The sequence below is a fragment of the Macaca thibetana genome, chromosome 10, assembly GCF_024542745.1.
Source record: "Macaca thibetana thibetana isolate TM-01 chromosome 10, ASM2454274v1, whole genome shotgun sequence".
Lineage (NCBI taxonomy): Eukaryota > Metazoa > Chordata > Mammalia > Primates > Cercopithecidae > Macaca > Macaca thibetana.
This window is the reverse complement of record NC_065587.1, coordinates 42,939,321-42,957,966: the sequence shown is the minus strand read 5'-3', so window position 1 is coordinate 42,957,966 and position 18,646 is coordinate 42,939,321. Positions and strand designations below refer to the sequence as shown.

The 18,646-nt window shown below is 49.3% G+C and overlaps 1 protein-coding gene and 1 long non-coding RNA gene across 2 annotated transcripts in view; one reads left to right on the top strand and one right to left on the bottom strand.

Moving 5' to 3' along the window:
- RBM38 (RNA binding motif protein 38) overlaps positions 1-18,646 on the top strand; it is a 493,989-nt gene that overhangs the window by 35,745 nt on the left and 439,598 nt on the right. The window lies entirely within an intron of this gene.
- On the bottom strand, positions 94-14,047 carry LOC126929171 (uncharacterized). Its single transcript, XR_007717085.1, has 3 exons — positions 13,952-14,047; positions 2,667-2,857; positions 94-314 (listed from the first exon to the last, which is right to left on the bottom strand). It is a non-coding gene; the product is annotated as an uncharacterized LOC126929171 (long non-coding RNA).

Here is an 18,646-nt window from a genome sequence, read left to right as displayed (position 1 = left end):
GTGGAGGAGCAGAGACACACAGACTGTGACTACTATCTCCACCTTCTGGTTCAGGGAGCAGTGAGCTCCTTGTCACTGTCCAGATCTCTGTTGACATGATTTCTTCGCGGCAAGGGCACTATAACGAAGCCTGTCTTTGCCCACACTCTTCAGCCCTGTTTCATTTTTTCATGGCGCTTGGACAATCGTAATTATGCTATGTATTATATGAGTTTTTCTTCCTGTTTTTGGTCTGTCCTCCTCATTAGAGTGTAAGCTCCACGCAGAAGGATAGGAATAGTGTCTTGTTCATTCACTGTATCCTCAGTGTGGCACTGAAAAAAAAAAGATTGGATAAAGTAATGAGTAAATGTATTAGTCACTGCATATTCCTTATCTCATTTAATCTTCACAGTAAACCTTCAAGGAATTGTTAGGCTCCTGATCGCCTCCCCATCATCATCACCACACACCATACCTAGGTGCCCACACATGGGGAGCAGGCTTCGCCCTCTGTGTCCTGGGCAGGCGATGCCTCCCCAGCCCAGGGATGTGAATGATGATGGTTTTAAACCAATTATGGTAATTCCATTTCTCTCTCCAGGCGTTGGTCTGGGCATTTGCATGTGATGCCGCCCTGGCCAATGAGCGTTGACGGGAAGCCTCCTAGGGCAGTGCTGCCCAAACTGCAAGTACCTCAATCAGCTGGGCAGCTTGCTAAAATGCAGACTCTGACTCAACAGGTCTGGGGTGGGGCTCGTGATTCTGCGCCTCTAACGATCTTCCGGGTGGTACTGATGCTCCTGGTCCATGAACCACACCTTGAGTTATGAGGCCCTAAGGAGTTCCAGGAAAGGTTTTCCTTCCCCGCAGAGAGAGTCCCACAAAGATGAACTGTCTTTTTTTTGCCATTATTGTGCAACGATGTGCTGCTGGGAGCTACTGCTGCACCACTGAGATTGACAACAGGAGGATAAAACCAGCCTGGGCGAAACTAACACGTGGAGGGCAAGAGGAAGTACAGAAAAACCCAGAACCTAGGTGACACTGTGGAGCCTCTTAATCAACCCAGGGGATTATATAGGACAATAAATGCTATTTTTAAAAAAGCCAAAGTTTACAAAAACAGAGCAAAAATAAAAATAAAAAAGCCAAATTGAGTTGGGACTCTGTGAGTTGCAGCCTGAAGCATAGCATCAAGCCATGTAACATCCATGTACATCATTACAGCACCATAGAAGGATGCTATGAGGCAGTAATTTGGTGTGGAGTGAAAACCACCAACCTTTGTTTTCTTCGTTATTTGAGGCAGAGTCTCACTCTGCCATCCAGGCTGGAGTGCAGTGGTGCAATCTGCTCACTGCAACTTCCATCTCCCAAGCTCAAGTGATTATCCTGCCTCACCCTCCTGAGTAGCTGGGATTACAGGTGTGTGCCACCATGCCCGGCTAATTTTTGTACTTTTTTTTGGTAGAGATGGAGTTTCACCCTGTTGGCCAGATTGGTCTCGAACTCCTGACCTCAGGTGATCTGCCCGCTTCGGGCTCCCAAAGTGCTGGGATCACAGGGGTGAGCCACCATGCCTAGCGAAGATCAACCTTCGAACCAGACCAGTCTGGGGGGCTTATTCCAGCTCTGTTCCTTACCAGCACGGCCACCTCATCCTCACCAAGCCTCAATTTTCTCGTCTATACAATAGGTTTTTTGATGATCAAAAAGAGAATCTACACATGTAGAATCCTCTACGCAGCATTATCCAATAGAAAGAGAATGCAAACCACATGTGTGCTTTTAACTTTCCTAATAGCCACACTCAAAACATAAAAAGAAACAGTTGGAACTAATTTTAATAATATAATGTATTTGGCTCAAAAGATTATTATTTCAACATGTAATCAATATAAAAATTAGATATTTTACATTTTTTTGGTACTAGGTCTTCAAAATCTGGTGTGTGTATTTTACACGCACAGCACATCTCAATTCAGATCGGCACACTTCAAATGCTCAGGAGCCACGTGTGGCTAGTAGCTGCTGTATTAGCTCAGTTCTAACATAAGGCTGGGCCCATAAGAAATACGACGCAACTATGGATCACTTCTTGCTGCTCTTAACATGGGTACCAGAGAGAAGAGGAGAGTCTGGGTTTTAGAGAGAGCTTTCAAACATGGAAACCCCTGAGCTGAAAGCCACCTGGTGATGAGAGTCCGCTGCTTCAGGTCAGTTCTGAAAACTCTGAGCAGCTGCTTGCTCATGGTCTGCATCAAAAACACAAAGAAAGGCAAATCATAGCACAACATCCCTCAAGCAGAGCCTCTCCCACGAGATTTATATGTAAATAATGTTTACTATGAGTTATACTGAGGGAGTTCCAAATTTCCCAAACTATTGCTACTTAAATGTCATGTCCCCTGCTCATAACTCTCTCTCTCTCTCTCTTTTTTTTTTTTTTTTTTGAGATGGAGTCTCGCTCTGTTGTCCAGGCTGGAGTACAGTGGTGCCATCTTGGCTCACTGCAATCTCCACCTCCCAGATTCAAGCAATTCTCTTGCCTCAGCCTCCCAAGTAGCCGGGATTACGGGTTCCTGCCACCGTGCCCAGCTAATTTTTGTATTTTTAGTAGAGATAGGGTTTTGCCATGTTGGCCAGGCTGATCTTGAACTGCTGACCTCAAGTGATCCGCCCACCTTGGCCATCCAAAGTGCTGGGATTCCAGGCGTGAACCACCGCTCTCAGCCACCTGCTCATAACTTTCAGTGGCTGCTTATCTTCTGTTGGGTTGACGCTGAACTCCTGGGGCTTCTAAGCTCTTCCGGAGTCTGAATCCATCTCGGTTCACCTGATCCAGTCTTCCCATTGCTCTGTTGTAGGGCCAGGCCTGTGGATTGTCAGGGAGGAAAAAGAGGTGGAGAATGGTGCTGAGACCAAGAGCTTGGGAGCGTGTGGGTGGAGTCAGGCTGCCTGAGGTCACAGACGTCACAGTGAACATGTTACAGTCATTACACATCATGGGACATGCTCATCCGTGCTAACTCAGTAGGTCTTTGCCACAGCTCCACAACGTAACGTAGTGGACGTCTGCTGTTTAGCCTGCCCTGCATCCCTTTCCCATTTCTGGTAAGAGCACCCCAGCCTCTGACTTGAAGGGTCTACCCCTCTGTGCTCTGTCAGTGTGGTCCTGGTGGATACCAACGACAACGTGGCACTCTTCACCCTGTGCCACAGGGAGGCCCGTGACCCAGGCCAGGCCAACCCTAATGCCCTATTCTTTTGGTCACAGTGATTAGAACTGGGAACTAGACATGTGTTATGAATCTGGCCAGTCAGAGCCTCCCCTGGGATCTCTAAATACTGATGTGAGCTGGTTACACTATGAAGATATACAAATGGAGCTCGTTTTCATCTAGTCTGGAGGCATGTGGGAGAAATCCCTCTGCAGGAAGAGAGCATGAGGCCAACTTGCAAGAGAAGCAGAGGTGAAAGAGAAGGAAATGGGAGACAGAGGAAATGATATATCCTTTGAACTGCTAGATCCAGCTGTACCTGAAGCCAGCATCATTTTTTTTTCTTTCCTTTTGTGGATCTGCTTGGCATCTTTCACTTAAGCCAGTTGGAGTTGGAGTTCCAGCACATGCAACCAAAATAGTTCTGATGAACACAAGTCAAGATTAGACACTCCGTTTCATGAATGAAAAGACTAAGGCCAAAAAAAGCTAACTAATTGCTCCAGGTCCCCTAGAATGCAGAGCCAGGATGTGAGTCCTCATCCTTGGGCTTCTCATCCTATGCTCTTTCCACAACATCCCCCATGTGCTTAGTGTCTGCATTAGTTTCCCATGGCTGCTGTGGCAAATTGCTACAGACGTGGTGGCTTAAGACAATATAAATGTATTTCACAGATCTGGAAGCCACAATCAGAAACCATGATTAACACACTGAACCGAACCACAAGGTATCAGTAGAGTCATCCTCCCTCAGCAAGCTCTACAGGAGGATCTGTGTCTTCGTCTTCCAGCACCTGGTGGCTGCCAGCATTCCTCAGCTTGTGGCTGAGTCCGTCCAATCCTCCTCTGTCATTACTCGTCCTCCCCTGTGTGTGTCAAATCTCTGTCTCTTTTGAGGACACTTGTGATGGCCTTTAGGGCCCACCTCGATAAGCCTAGATTATCCCCTCATCTCAAAAAGATTCTTAACTTAATCACATCTGCAAAGATCCTTTTTCTCCAAAGTCACGTTCACAGATTCTAGGGATTAGTACCCAATATCTTTAGGGATTAGGACCCAATATCTTTAGGTGGCCATTATTTAGCCTAATACAGCACCTGAGCTCTCAGGATTTAAACATCCAGGAATCATCCCCGAACAAAACCTTCAGGACCCAATAGTCCAACCTCCCCAGCCCAGTGGTTAGTTCCCAGCCTCCTCCTTTTCCGTTCAGATGCCAGCGTACGACTGAACACTGGAGTCAATCCTGACGCAGCCTCTCCTCCCCCTAGGCAGGAGTAAACAAAGTGTATTTCACCCTTTTTTTAAAAAAAAATGGACCCCTTTCTCCTTCCTGAAGGCGATGCCTGCTGTTCACCCTGCTTAAATCTGCATCTTTTGGTTGTAAGAAACGGAGCCACCATGGCTATCTCACATAACAGGGGTATGTTATAAAGCTACATTGCACATTGCTGGGGTTCAAGGAAAGAGCTACAAGCACAGACCTGGGGGTCTGACTGCCTGGGTTCGAATCCCTGCTCTGCCATTTTTTGGTTGTGACTTTTGAACAAGTCATTTAACAGCTGGGAGCCTGGCTCCTTTGCCCCGCTGAAGATGGAGATGCTGGTCATACCTCAGGGCTGAATGACCGTGAGGATTGAACGGGAGTGCATGCATTCCTGGAGGAGACTGGCAGTGTTATTACTGTTACTGTCACAGGGAATCTGCATTTTTTTCCCTTTGCTATAAACTGACTTTCTCGGGTTATAAATGTTAGATATTATTATTTCTACCAAACAGAATCTGAGGGTTATTACTTCCTTGGGCCCCTCACAGTGTGTAAGTCCTCAGAACCCCAAGTGGTACCCTGCCTCTATGGGCCAGGGCTCCTGACCGGCCCCAGGGCATCCCTCCACGCCCACCTCCATCCTGCAGGCCCTTCTGGGTTTCCCACCCTGGGGGCATTGGTGGCACAACCCACTGCTTCTCAGTGCCCCACCCCGGTCCAATCAGCACATCCCATCGCTTCTCAGCACATGGCCCTGGTCCAATCAGCAAGGGGCAGTTATAGGGCATGGGCGGAGCCGGGGGTAGGGTTGCGTGCCTGTGAGACCCAGGTGCAAGGCTTGGTCCGGCCCCAGGACAGGGCCTGAGGGCAGGCACTGTGGGCAGCCCAAGGCCATGACATCTCTCAGCTTTGCTTCCCCGAGAGCCTGTCCCCACCTACTCCACTTTATTCTCACTCTTCTCCAAACACCTGATTCTCAGCCTCCCTCCAGTCCCCTGTGAAGTCTCCCGGTATTTATTCGCCCCATCGTGACCTTCCCTTTAGGACGATCCAATTCCTTATCTCCATTGGAATACATAAGACTTCTCAAATTCTTCCCTAATCCTGGGCTCCGATAGTGTTTCTGTCTATTTTCCTCGTTGGAAACAACAATAACAATAATGGTCCTAAAAGCAGCGAATGGGGCTGGGCTATGGTAGTTGCCAGGCAGTGGCTAACTGCCTTTATGTGGATTAACTCGTTTCATTGCACATGCACACACGTCCGTGCATGAGGAGTGTAGGAGCTTTATTTTATTGCTGATGAAGCTGCGGAATCTGGTAAGTCTCAAGGCCAACAGACTTTCTATCAAGGTTAGTTCCCATTATTTTGCTAAGTGAATTCCAAATAAATAAACGTGAATGCTAAAACCATACTGCTCTATAGCATTACTTTAAAAATAAAACAACTAATGATTTTTTTCTGATTACAAAGTAAAATCTGTTCATATGGAAAATCTGAAGAAAAAAAAACCATACTGAGCGAAAATAGAAATCACCCACATAAATATTTTGGTTAAGGCTATTTCCAAACTATCTGTCTATCTGTTTCTTCTATTTTTTAGGGGATTAAATTTAAGCCACGACTTATTTATTTATTTATTTATTTATTTATTTATTTGAGACAGAGTTTTGCTCTTTTTGCCCAGGCTGGAGTGCAATGGCGTGATCTCGGCTCATCGCAACCTCTGCCTCCCGAGTTCAAGTGATTCTCCTGCCTCAGCCTCCCAAGTAGTTTGGATTACAGGCATGCGTCACCACACCCGGCTAATTTTGTATTTTCAGTAGAGATGGGGTTTCTCCATGTTGGTCAGGCTGGTCTTGAACTCCTGACCTCAGATGGATCCGCCTGCCTCGGCCTCCCAAAGTGCTGGGATTACAGGCCTGAGCCACTGCGCCTGGCCTAAGGCATGACTTTTTAACGTTTTCCAAGTCTCTAGGGTTCTCTGTTTGGATATTTATGTTGTATACTATTTTTCTGCTGTTATAATACCTGAAAATATTCTTAAATCTGTATTTCTGCCTGCTTTTCTGATCAATCATTTCTTTAGGATAAGAAGTTTTTTTTTTTTTTTTAATTTGTTTGTTTGTTTTTGAGACAAGGTCTCGCTCTGCTACCCAGGCTGGAGTGCAGTGGTGCAATCATAGCTCACTGCAGCCTCCAACTCCGGGGCTCAAGCCATCCTCCCACCTCAGCCCTTCAAGTAGCTAGGACCACAGGTGTGCACCACCATGCCGAGCTAATTAAATTTTTTTTTTTTTGGTAGAGATAATATCTTCCTAGGCTGGTCTTGCATTCCTGGGCTCAAGAGATCCACCTGCCTCGGCTTCCTAAAGTGCTGGGATTACAGGCGTGAGCCACCATGTCTGGCCTGGGGGTGTATATGTTTCAAGCTTCAGATGCACATTGCCAGGTGCCCTGGAACGGCTGCAGCCATCGCCATCCCTCCACAGTGTTAGAAGGACCCCATTCACCTCCTCAGCAGTTCAGGGGCTATTTTGGTTTTGTTTTTTTAAATCTTTGCCAGTGTTTCCCTTTGCATTCTTAAGTTCCTAATGCCATGAATTTATTTCATTTTTCTATATGGAATTTACTGGCCATTTGGGCTTCCTTTCCTCTTCTTCTTTTTTTTTTTGAGACGGAGTCTCGCTCTGTCGCCTGGGCTGGAGTGCAGTGGCCGGATCTCAGCTTACTGCAAGCTCTGCCTCCCGGGTTTACACCTTTCTCCTGCCTCAGCCTCCCGAGTAGCTGGGACTACAGGCGCCCGCCACCTCGCCCTGCTAGTTTTTTGTATTTTTTAGTAGAGACGGGGTTTCACCGTTTTAGCCAGGGTGGTCTCGATCTCCTGACCTCGTGATCCGCCCGTCTTGGCCTCCCAAAGTGCTGGGATTACAGGCATGAGCCACCGTGCCCGGCCTCCTTTCCTCTTCTTTACAGCACAGATTTTACACATTTTCTCCCCAACCTTGGCATTTTCTTTTTTTTTTGAACCTTATTTCCCCTTCCCCTTGATCTACTATCTGTTTAAAACGTGATGCTGGTTATGAGTCCCTTCTGCTTTAAAGACTGGGTAAATGGATGTATGGCATCAGCTCAACAGCTGAATTAGTTTTCAGGTCATCCTACCCAACTATGCTAGTTTTTTTAGTTTTTTTTTTTTTTTTTTTCTTAAGACAGGGTCTCACTCCCATGGCCCAGGCTGGAGTGCAGTGGCATGATCACAGCTCACTGCAGCCTTGACCTCCCTGGGCTCAAGCAATTCTCCCACCTAAACATCCTGAGTAGCTGGGACTAAAAGCATGTGCCACCACGCCCGGCTAACTTTTGTATTTTTGTAGAGATGAGGTTTTACCATGTTGCTCAGGCTGGTCTTGAACTCGTGAGCTCAAGCAATCTGCCCACCTCAGCCTCCCAAGGTGCTGGGATTACAGGTGTGAGCCACAGCGCCCAGCCTAGCTATTCTACTCTTGCCACTGGAAAACTCTCATAGAAGAAGTATGGGAGGCCACATCGGAGAAGAGGAGGTTATCCTAAGGTGTCCAGAAAAATAGTGCCTACATAAAGTAGTTTAGGATCTCTAAAATTCACTATTCACTTCCCATCCCATAGGGTTGTGAAGATGAAATGGTATAACGTATATGAAAGCAGAACATTCTCTGCTCAGTTCTTTGGAGGGTAGAAGTATTTAGACAAAACTCTTTAGAGTTATCAAGAGCATTTTGCAGCTCGCCCCAAAGCTCTCTAGTAGATGCCATCTCATCTGAGATTGGCAATGCTTTGCTGGATCAAAGAGGTTACATAAAAGGAGACTTAAAATGAAAGGAACAGCCCACAGGAGCCGCCTGTTCAGTACCTGACACTGGACAGGTTTTATCCCAGCGAATCATAACCACCCTGCAAAGCAGATAGAGTCACTCTTCAACAGATGACATTTATTGCCCATTATGTGTCTACTGGGTGCTAGGTTCAGTTCTAAGTCCGTGGGGATGGAACAAGGAGGGAGGAAGACAGACAAGCTGCCTGCTCTCACAGGGCTTTAGGTTCCAGGGGTACAATTCCAAGGAGATGTTATCCTCTTTTGATGGACGGAAGTCTCAGGAATGGTCAGCGACCTGCCATAGCCACCCGGGATGAGAATGCAGATGTCCCTAACCTCAAAGCCATCCTGGGGTCCCAGTTCTCCACTACATCACAGCAGCTGGTACCTTGCGTGTGTATTCTCATCTCCGTGCAGAGAGCTCCTAACCACATTTTCTGGAGATGCCCTGTGTCCAAAGGTGCACTTGGTCTGATCAGGCCCATAGATAGGGGCCTGTCATGGAAAGTGGCAAAACCAAAACCATCCAGAGTGGTTTAACCCTTCGCTTCCCATTTGCTGCTGTCATGGGGCAGAAGGACAGGAGTTGTTTCAGACCCAAGACTTTTCTGGGGATTTTAGATGGAAGAGTCCTAATCCCTGTTTATTCTGTCTCTGTATTTGCAAGTGTTTCCCTGGGCTTAAAAGGGCAGAGAGGGGAGGGGGCTCTTGTTCTAACAGCAATGAAGCCGTCTTGCCACTGGTAAGAAATAAAATGATGACAAGATGGCTGGGCCTTGAGTCTGTCACCCACGCCCCACTTCTCTGGGCCACTCAGACGGTGTCCTCCTGGAGCCAGTCCAGGGCCCTCCTCTTCTCCACTGGGGACAAAGTAGGAATAGTAAGACTAATAATGGTAAAGAAACGAAGCATTTGCTTTCTTTTCAAAGCTCTCCCATGGGCTCAGCTGGGCTTTCTGGCCAGTTCTCCCAACGCTTTAGAAAATAGGTTTGAGGGCTCTGCTGAGGGCTCTGCGTCCACCTGTTGAAGAAGGCTGAGGGAGTAACTGCGTTTTGGGTTGCTCTCAAGGCAGTGCACAAACAAGAGGTCCAGACTCTCACCTCCAAGGTAAACCCTTCTGATTTTAAAGGTTTGTGGGAACGCCAGCATCACTGAGCAGCCCCAATCCTCAAAGAACACTCGATAATGATTTATGGTTGTGGCCTTACCAACCAGGCATGGCAGGAGTGGGAATATTCGCGCTGATGCTTATTCATGATCTGGGCTAGGTGAATTACAGGCGTGGTCAGGTGTCAGCCCGAGACAGCCCCACTGTGGAGTAGGTGACACATGCCCAGGCCCTCTGATTTGCCCAGAAGTGCACAGTTAAGTAGTGAAGGCGGAATCCAAATGCAGATCCATCTGCTCCACCATCCTGGGTCTGTTTTTTGTTTTTTAATTTTTTTTTGTTTTGAAACAGAGTCGTGCTCTGTCACCCAGGTTGAAGTGCAGTAGTACGATCTCGGCTCACTGCAACCTTCGCCTCCCAGGTTCAAGTGATTCTCCCACCTCAGCCTCCCGAGTAGCTGGGATTATAGGCGTGTGCCACCATACCCGCCTAATTTTTTTAGAGATGGGGTTGCACCATGTTGGCCAGCCTGGTCTCGAACTCCTGACCTCAGGTGGTCTGCCTGCCTTGGCCTCCCAACATACTGGGATTACAGGCATGAGCCACTGTGCCTGTCCTGGGTCTGTTTTTAAAGCAAAGCCTAGTGTCTCCCACCCTCAGCTGGTCACTAGAGCACTTTAGACTCCACCGGGGAGCAGAGTGCCTTCCAGGCACTTTCCCTTTGCCTCAGGTTGGCAGCACAGGGTCCCACTCGCCATTTGGGCCTCCGGAAGGCAGAGGGGCCCGGGCTGAGTCTGAGTCTGCTCCCTCCGCAGTGAAGACAGAAGCCAGGGAGCTGGCCTTTCAAACGCAGAAAACAATTGTCCTGCCTTCCAAGCAAACTACAGGGGCTCATTTTGGAACTTTCCAGTTTCTCCCTTCCCCCACTTCAGATCTGGGACTGCTTTTTCCAGCCTCCACAGAAGGCAGGCCCACTTCCAAGTGGGATTTTCAGTGTCAGGTGAGGTAAGTCGCCCAGGACCCCCCACCCATAGGCTGAGGGAGAGAACAGTGCCAGATGACATCTCCCTGTCACCTGCATCCCCTCCCGGGTGTGTGACCCTGGGCAAGTTACGTGACTTCCTCTGTGGTCTCAGCACTGTCTTCGTTACTGGGTGGTGAGGAGGGTCCCATGGAAACCGGCTTCTGGCAAATGCTCCGCTGAACAGAAAGCGGGAGGTAGGCATGGGGGTGGGGGTGGGGACACAGGTGCCAACGTGGTGCCTTGAGTTCGCTTTCCCCCCTCCATTTTGGGCTTTTCTTGGTTTGTTAGTGACTAGCAGGACTCGGGCAAACTCTCAGGCACATCCAAAGAAGCTGTACTTGGAAATCAGACTCTATCCCCTTGAGTCAGATGGGGATGAGAGACCTGAGCTCATTTCTGCTACGGCACCAGGCTGGAGCCTGAGAACTCAGCATGGCTTGGACCTCCTGAGGCCTCTGGGTGAGGGATGGGGCTCTGGAATCTGAAGTCCCAAAGCTCGCTGGGCAGAGTGGCCTTGGCCCTGAAGCTTGGTGTTCTCCCTCCTTTTCTCCCCAAGGATCAAAACCCAGTGGCTTTCAAACCTGACCAGATTCCAGGTCTCCCTGGAGATTTCTCAGGACTGCCCTGGGGTGGAGAATCCTCCTGCCACCTCCTGGGGCCTCGGCTTCCATGTCCCTGAGATTTCGGCAGGGACAGTGCCAGGATTCCTAACTAGGAGACATGTTGTTGACACACTTAGGGGAAGGCCTGGGCATCCGTCTTAAAGCTGCATTTATTTGCAAAATAAGCTCAGTGTTTTTATTTGTAGGATAAGCTAAGTAGATTATATAAAATCTCCAAGCCTCCCCCACATATTGCCAGTGTTGTGTGGTTCTGGGTATGATTGCACCCTGAAAAAAAGTGTTCTATGCCGAGAAATGAAAATGGAAACCCGTAAATCTAACCTCTCGCGTGCACGCACAATAGTCACTTAGCACCTCCCATGAGCCCAAGCTTTCATTTCCCATCCAACTCTGGAATTGCTGCTCTTCTTGTTATCCCCACTTTGCAGATGCAGAAATGGAGGCTCTGAGAGATGGCCTCACCCAGCACACACCTTTGCAGAATTTGCTTTCAAAGCCAGGTGTCTACTACCATCTCCATCACGCTGTTGAGCCTCTCTCTGTGCATTAGAAAGTAAAATCACAGATGATTTTCTCAGCCATCTCAACGTGCCCCAGCTCACATTCATTATCATTTGCTTTGAAGGATCTTTTTCTTTTTGAACAAGAGGGGCACCTGGCTTTCCTACTCTGATTTGTAGGCGTGTGTTGAAGGAATGGAGAGAGTAGATTTTGCAGTTATTCCCTCTGGGCCCTCCGACCTTCTTGGAGACCTGTCAGGCAGGGTTAGCAAAGCCATTTCATCACACTACTGTGGTGCAGACAATTAACCTAGACGTTGCTGCCCTGGAACAGCTCCCCACCGCCACCTCCACCCAAATTCTCTAGCTTTTAAAGCCTTTCACTTGGCAGGAAAACGCTGCCCCCTTCTGGCTTAAATGGACAGGCACGTCCAGGGCAAGGAATCAGACTACTGTGAACTTCATTCCATGTGAATAATAGGTGCACTGAAGACCAAAGGATAAATCCGGGTAAACGGGGCAGGGCAAGACAATGCCGCTGGGTGGAGATGAAGATTTTGCGATACCCTCTCCACTTAATGAGATTCATGCAGTCCCTTCGGGGCAACAATAGCATCGCCACCAGTTGCACAACCCACGATGTTGCTGACAGACTCTCCTCTATGGAAGAGGTTCTAAAAGCATCTCTGATTTCAGAAGAGGCAATAACCCCAATAATTAACACACAGTCTCCAGAGGTGACTCTCAAGCTGTGAAAGTCAGGGCAGCGGCAGGAAGCCCCACATCCCCCGCAGGGATCCTTGGCTGCCAGTGGAAGCTGGGCATGGCTGTGAGTGGGTTCTGCGCTCCTTCGCCCAGTTTCAAAATCTCCCGCACCTGTGTCTTTCTGCATGCAAATGAGCCCAACAAGAAAAACAGGCGTCTGTGGAGGTTTCACAACAACCTAGGAGCTGTGCCGTGCCAGGTCTCTGTCGGTGAGAACATGTGTGTGGATGCTGACTTCTAGAAGACTCCAAAGTGCTTTTCTTCCCCACTCCCCATTTCCAAAGGCTGAGACTCCTCTGTACTCTGAGTTTCCTCCCACGTTTCATCTGAAGAGTGGGTTTGGGGAGTGAAGGATAGAAAATATCTTAAGACTCTTCCCTATGACTTAAGACATGAATTTTCTTCTCAAGTCTTGAACTAAAGTCAGAAAGCGTTTGCCAGAAATGTCCTTCTAGGTCCCACCTCCACGGGACCGGATGATGCCTTGTGAGGGTGAGCATGCTTTTTATTTATTTATTTATTTATTTTTTGAGATGGAGTCTCACTCTGTTGCCAGGCTGGAGTGCAGTGGCACGGTCTTGGCTCACTGCAACCTCCACCTCCCAGGTTCAAGTGATTCTCCTGCCTCAGCCTCCCAAGTAGCTGGGACTACAGGCGTGTGCCACCATGCCCAGCTAATTTTTGTATTTTTAGTAGAGACAGGGTTTCACCATGTTGACTAGGGTGGTCTTGATCTCTTGATCTCATGATCTGCCTGCCTCAGCCTCCCAAAGTGCTGGGGTCACAGGCGTGAGCCACCGCGCTCGGCTGGGTGAACATGTTAAAGATCCCACAGGGAAGGAGCATGAGGGTCAGATGGGGGGAACATGGGGACCAGTTGGAGATGGAAAATGAGGGGTCAGATGGGGAAGAAACAGAAGGAGCTTAAATGGAGGAGGAACGTAAAGGTTCAGATGGGGGAGGAATATGGAGAGTCAGATGGGGAGGAACGTGGGGATCAGATTGGGGAGGAACAGGAGGAGGTCAGATAGGGGAGGAACGGGAGGCAGTCAGATGGGGAAGGGGCATAGAGGGTCAGATGGGGGAGGAACATGGGGATCAGATTGGGGAAGAACAGGAGGAGGTCAGATCAGGGAGGACCATGGAAGGTCAGATTGGGGAGGAACAGGATGAGGTCAGATGAGGGAGGAACAGGAGAAGGTCAGATGGGGGAGGGGCATGGTGGGTCAGATGGGGAAAGAACAGAGGAGGTCAGATAGAGGAGGAATGTGGGAATCAGATGGGAGATGAACAGGAGGATGTCAGATGGGGGAGGAGCATGGAGGGTCAGATGGGGGAGGAGCATGGAGAGTCAGATGAGGAAGGAGCATGGAGAGTCAGATGGGAGAGGAACAGGAGGAGGTCAGACGGAGGAGGAGTATGGAGGGTCATACGGGGAGGAGCATGGAGGGTCAGATGGGGTAAGAACAGAGGAGGTCAGATGGAGGAGGAACATGGGAATCAGATGGGGGAGGAACATAAGGAGATCAGATGGAGGAGGAACGTGGGGGTCAGATAGGGGAGGAGCATGGGGGGGGTCAGACATGTCTGCTTTTCTAGCCTACCTTGGGCTCCAGAAGCTGGCATCCCCCCGGGTGGGTCGGCCTAGTGTGTGTCTCTGCTCTCCTTGTTCTTTGTAGCCTGTTTTTGTCCCACCAGCCTGTGAGTACCGTGTGACTGGGATCCGCCTCCCACATGAGTGTATCCCCAGCACCACGCCAGGGCCTGGCACACAGCAGAGCCCGGCAAGTCTTTGTTGCACGAGTGTGGGAAAGTGGCCGGCATCCAGGAGGGGAAGGCCTGGCATGTTCAGCCCCTTCCCCTAACTGGGCCTTGATCACCATCTTGTAAAAGGAGGGAAATGACCATGGTTTTCTCGGCCATCGGCTGGCTGGATTGTGCATTCTCTGGGATGCCGTAAAATTCTGCTCCGGGGCATTGCCACGCGTGATCAGCCTCCATCATTTTCCTCCCTAAAGTGGGAGGCAAATGCCAGCCCCCAGTGGGCAGGAACCCAGCACTTTATGAACGCCATGTGGAGCCCTAAGCCCCAGCTCATTCTATCCCCCATGACAGGTGTGTGGACACTGTGGGACTCCTGTGTTTTCATAAGAGTGATTATCCAGTGACCAGGTCCCCACCAGGGGTAAGCAGGGAAACTGAGGCCTACAGCCCAGAGATTCTGGTATACCCAGGTCTTTATCATGGAAATCACCCTTTGTGCCCTTTCTGTGTGCTGGACACAGTGCTGGACCCAGGGCTCACAAGAGTGAGCCAAGCCCCTGCGCCTGTGGGCCTGCCTTACCATCCAACAGGGGAGACAGAGTTTAAAAGAATATTTGTACAAATAATTGACCCCAGCTGTTGAAAGTGCTCTTGAAGGAGAATGACGGGGGACCCTTTGGGAACGGAAAGCTTGAGATTGGTGGGAGATGACAGCATCACGAAAAGGGAAGAGCATGCTCAGGTGCAGGAACAGCTTGTGCGAAAGCCTCGAGGCAGTTCTTGGGGAAGCACAGGTGCAGCTGGCACCATCTGTTCCTTTTTTCTCCTACCAGGAGTTCAAGGGTGATGCCTGAGGTGGCATCAGCCATCTCCCAGCCATGAATGAAAGACCAAGGGAACCAGTGGCATTAGCATTATTGAACTGCTGAACTCCTTGCAGCCACCTACGTCCAGGTTCCCATTATGTGAGAAACAGTGATTTTTCTTTTACTTGCAGCTCAATGCATTCCTGTCTGAAGCAGGGCAAAGAGGCTGGCAGCCCAGGCCTGAGATGAGGTCAGGGGACATTGGTCCTTCACAAAGTGGGTTCACCTCAAGTGAAAAGGTCCCCATTCCCATCACCACCCTGCCACTAGTGGGAGCCCCTCTGTCCCTCTCTGAGAACCCCTTACTGCCACTGGAGTTGGTCTAATCCTTGGAGGAAATGTCACCCCCTAGGAAATGCCCAGCTCAGTCTCCTGGATGACCTCCCACATCCCAGGAACAACCAAGGTCCAGTTATCCAGATCCTCACAGGGTCCAAGTGCACCCCGTCTGGCTTTGCAGCTCCTCCCTCCCTCTGCTCTACAGCCCAGCGACCCACCCTGCTGAGGTCACCGAGTTGTCCTGTGTGGAGTCAGGTGGTAGTTTCCAATGGGGAAAACAGCTTCCCTCAGGGAATTCTACTTCCTCTCGGGAAAACGACTGAGAGGCTCTTGGCAGGGCTATTCCCAGTTTCCTCACTAATTACTCTGGGACATTCCCTCCTGAACGAAGAAACTTCTATAATTTGGGTTATAAAACATCGCTTTGAATTTTCTCCAGAGTCTGCTGTGATTATAACAATAAAATACACGATACACATGAAGACTTTCATCCCAGCAGCCCCAGGCTCACTGCAAATGAGTAATAATTATGCATCTCAACAGCACCCCCCTATTCTCTCCCAATGTGGAAACTGAGGCAAAAGGAGGTCAAGGCTATGGCTTTTCAGCCACCGAGAGACCCATGGATCTGCTGTGACTTCCCTGTACTCAGAATTCCAGCCCTGCAGGGAAGCCGTGGAAAGTTCGCTCAGGCCATCTCTAATCCCAAACGTCCACCACCTTGAACACCCATCTTTGGACAGTGGGAAAACTGTGATCTAGTTCCATCTGGATCCTTTAGGTACCCTAAGCCTTGAGTGGCCAGGGAGTCCCGACCTCTGACCTATGAGATTACACAAAAACAATACAAAACAGCAAAACACATGATAGAACAGCGAAACGTGAATGCTGCATTGCTTGGGTAACCCCGTGTCCCTCTCACCAGGTTGCGAGCTCTCCCAGGTGGGGACCATGTCGCCATATCAGGGTCAGTGCATGGGCACAGGATGCCACCTGCCATGAGTGCCTGCTGTGTGTTTGATACTATTCCACACCATGGGTATCCAGGGATTTCCACCGGGGACTTTGCCAAGCTGTTATCTCCCCCTTACGACTGAGTGTAGAACTGAGTCCCAGGCTGGGTGCAGTGGCTCGTTCCTGTAATCCCAGCACTTTGGGAGGCCATGGTGTGAGGATCACTTCCGCTCAGGAGTAAGAGATCAGCCTGGGTAACATAGTGAGGCTCTATTGCTACAAAACACAAAAAGATATATATTAGCCAGGCATGTGGTGTATGCCTGTAGTCCCAGCCACTCGGAAGGCTGAAGCAGGAAGATCCCTTCAGCTCAGGAGTTGGAGGCTGCAGTGAGCTGTGAGGCCACTGCAGCCTGGGGGACAGAACAAGACCCTGTGTAAGGTGGCAGCCCTCTACCCATGTGTGAGCATGATCACTTCCACACATGAATACTGAGGGGCTCTCTCTTCTGTGCCAGGTTCTGTGCTGGGCCTTGGGATATAAGGAGCATGGCCCTACCCTTGTGGGGAGCATGCGGAGAAGGATATTGAATAGTCTAAAAAAGGGGCCTGAAACTCAGTCTTTGAAGGACAGCTGCAGGGTGATGGGGTCTCTTTGATCTCTCAGGGAAGCCAGGGAGGGTGTCTGTCGAAGGGTAACTGTGGAAGTCAGATCAGACGCATCAGCAGGAGGTAGCAAGATAGAGGTGGGAGGGAGGGCTGAGTGGTTGAGGCAGTGCGCACAGCTGTGCGAGGGCCCTGGGGCAGAAGGGAATTAGGTGTGACAGGACTGAAGGCAGTGTGGCTGAACAGTTGGGCTGTCCAGAGTATTGGGACCATGCTAAAGATTTTATTCTTGATCCTAGGATCAATGGGAATCTACCAAATCATTTTAAGCTGGAGCTAGATTTGACTCTATGCACTTTTTTTTTTTTTTTTCTGAGACAGAGTCTGGCTCTGTCTCCCAGACTGGAGTGCAGTGGTGTGATCTTGGCTCACTGCAACCTCCACCTCCTGGGTTCAAGCAGTTCTCCTACCTCAGCCTCCTGAGTAGCTGTGCATGCCACCACGCCCGGCTAATTTTTCATATTTTTAGTTGAGATGGAGTTTCACCGTGTTAGCCAGGATGGTCTCCATCTCCTGACCTCGTGATCTGCCTGCCTCGGCCTCCCAAAGTGCTGGAATTACAGGCCTGAACCACCGCACCCGGCCGTCTCTATGCACATTTTAAGACATGGGTCTGCAAACATTTTCTGTAAAGGGCCAGATAGTAAATCTTTCAGGCTTGGGGAAACATAGGGTGGAAATGACTCAACTCTGCCCTCAGAGTTCAGAAACAACTGTAGATAATAAACAAGCAGTGAGGAAGTGCAGCTGCCTGCAGCAAGCGGGAGGCCCGCAAAAGGGGTATCGATTATTACTGAGGACATGATTGCAAGTTATAATTCCCTCACTCCTGCATTCACCCATTCAACAGATACATTAAGTACCTGCTACAGGTGAAGCGTTCCTAATCTGAAAATCCGAAATGCTCCAAAACTCAAAACTTTTTGAGTGCTGACACCATGCTCAAAAGAAACACTCATTGGAGCATTTGGGATTTCAGATTTTGTGTGTGTGTGTGTGTGTGTGTGTGTGTGATTTCATTTTTTTAAACTAGAGACAGGGTCCTACCGTGTTGCCCAGGCTGTCTCAAACTCCTGGCCTCGAGTGACTCTCCCACCTCAGCCTCTCAAAGTGCTGAGATTACAGGCATGAGCCACCGCACCTGGTCGGGATCTCAGATTTGCGGATTACGGATGCTTAACTGGTAAGTATATTACAAATATCCAAAATCTGAAAAACTTTCAAATTCCAGGACGCTTCTGATGGCAAACATCCCCGGTGATTGATAATCAGCCTGTGTGTATGTGCCAGGCACTGTTCTCCGCAGTGGGGAAACTGCAGAGAATGGAACAGTTTCCACCCGAGTGAAGCTTGTGCTGTCGTGAGAGAGGCAGATGATAAACCATGAATAGGTAACATAGTGTCAGGGAGAGACGAATGCTGGGAAGAAGAAAAATAGGAAAGGAATGGGAAGTGATGGGGGTCTCCTTTAAATAGGAGGGGCAGAGAAAGTCTGAGGAGGTGACACTGAGCTAGGACCTGAATGCAGACTAATCAACTAATCGGGCAGGGGAGACTTCTCAGCAGAAAAAAGCACATATGAAAGGCTGGAGGCAGGATTGTGCTTTGGGTGTTGAGGGAGCCAGTGGTGAGAGATACAATCTCTAAGCCTGTGGCTATAAGAGGTAAACTTGAGAAGTGTACGAGAGACACACTGTTAAATGACACACACCATGAAGAACCGCATTTCACCCAGTAAGAGTAAGCTGTTTCCATTTGTGCATTCAATAG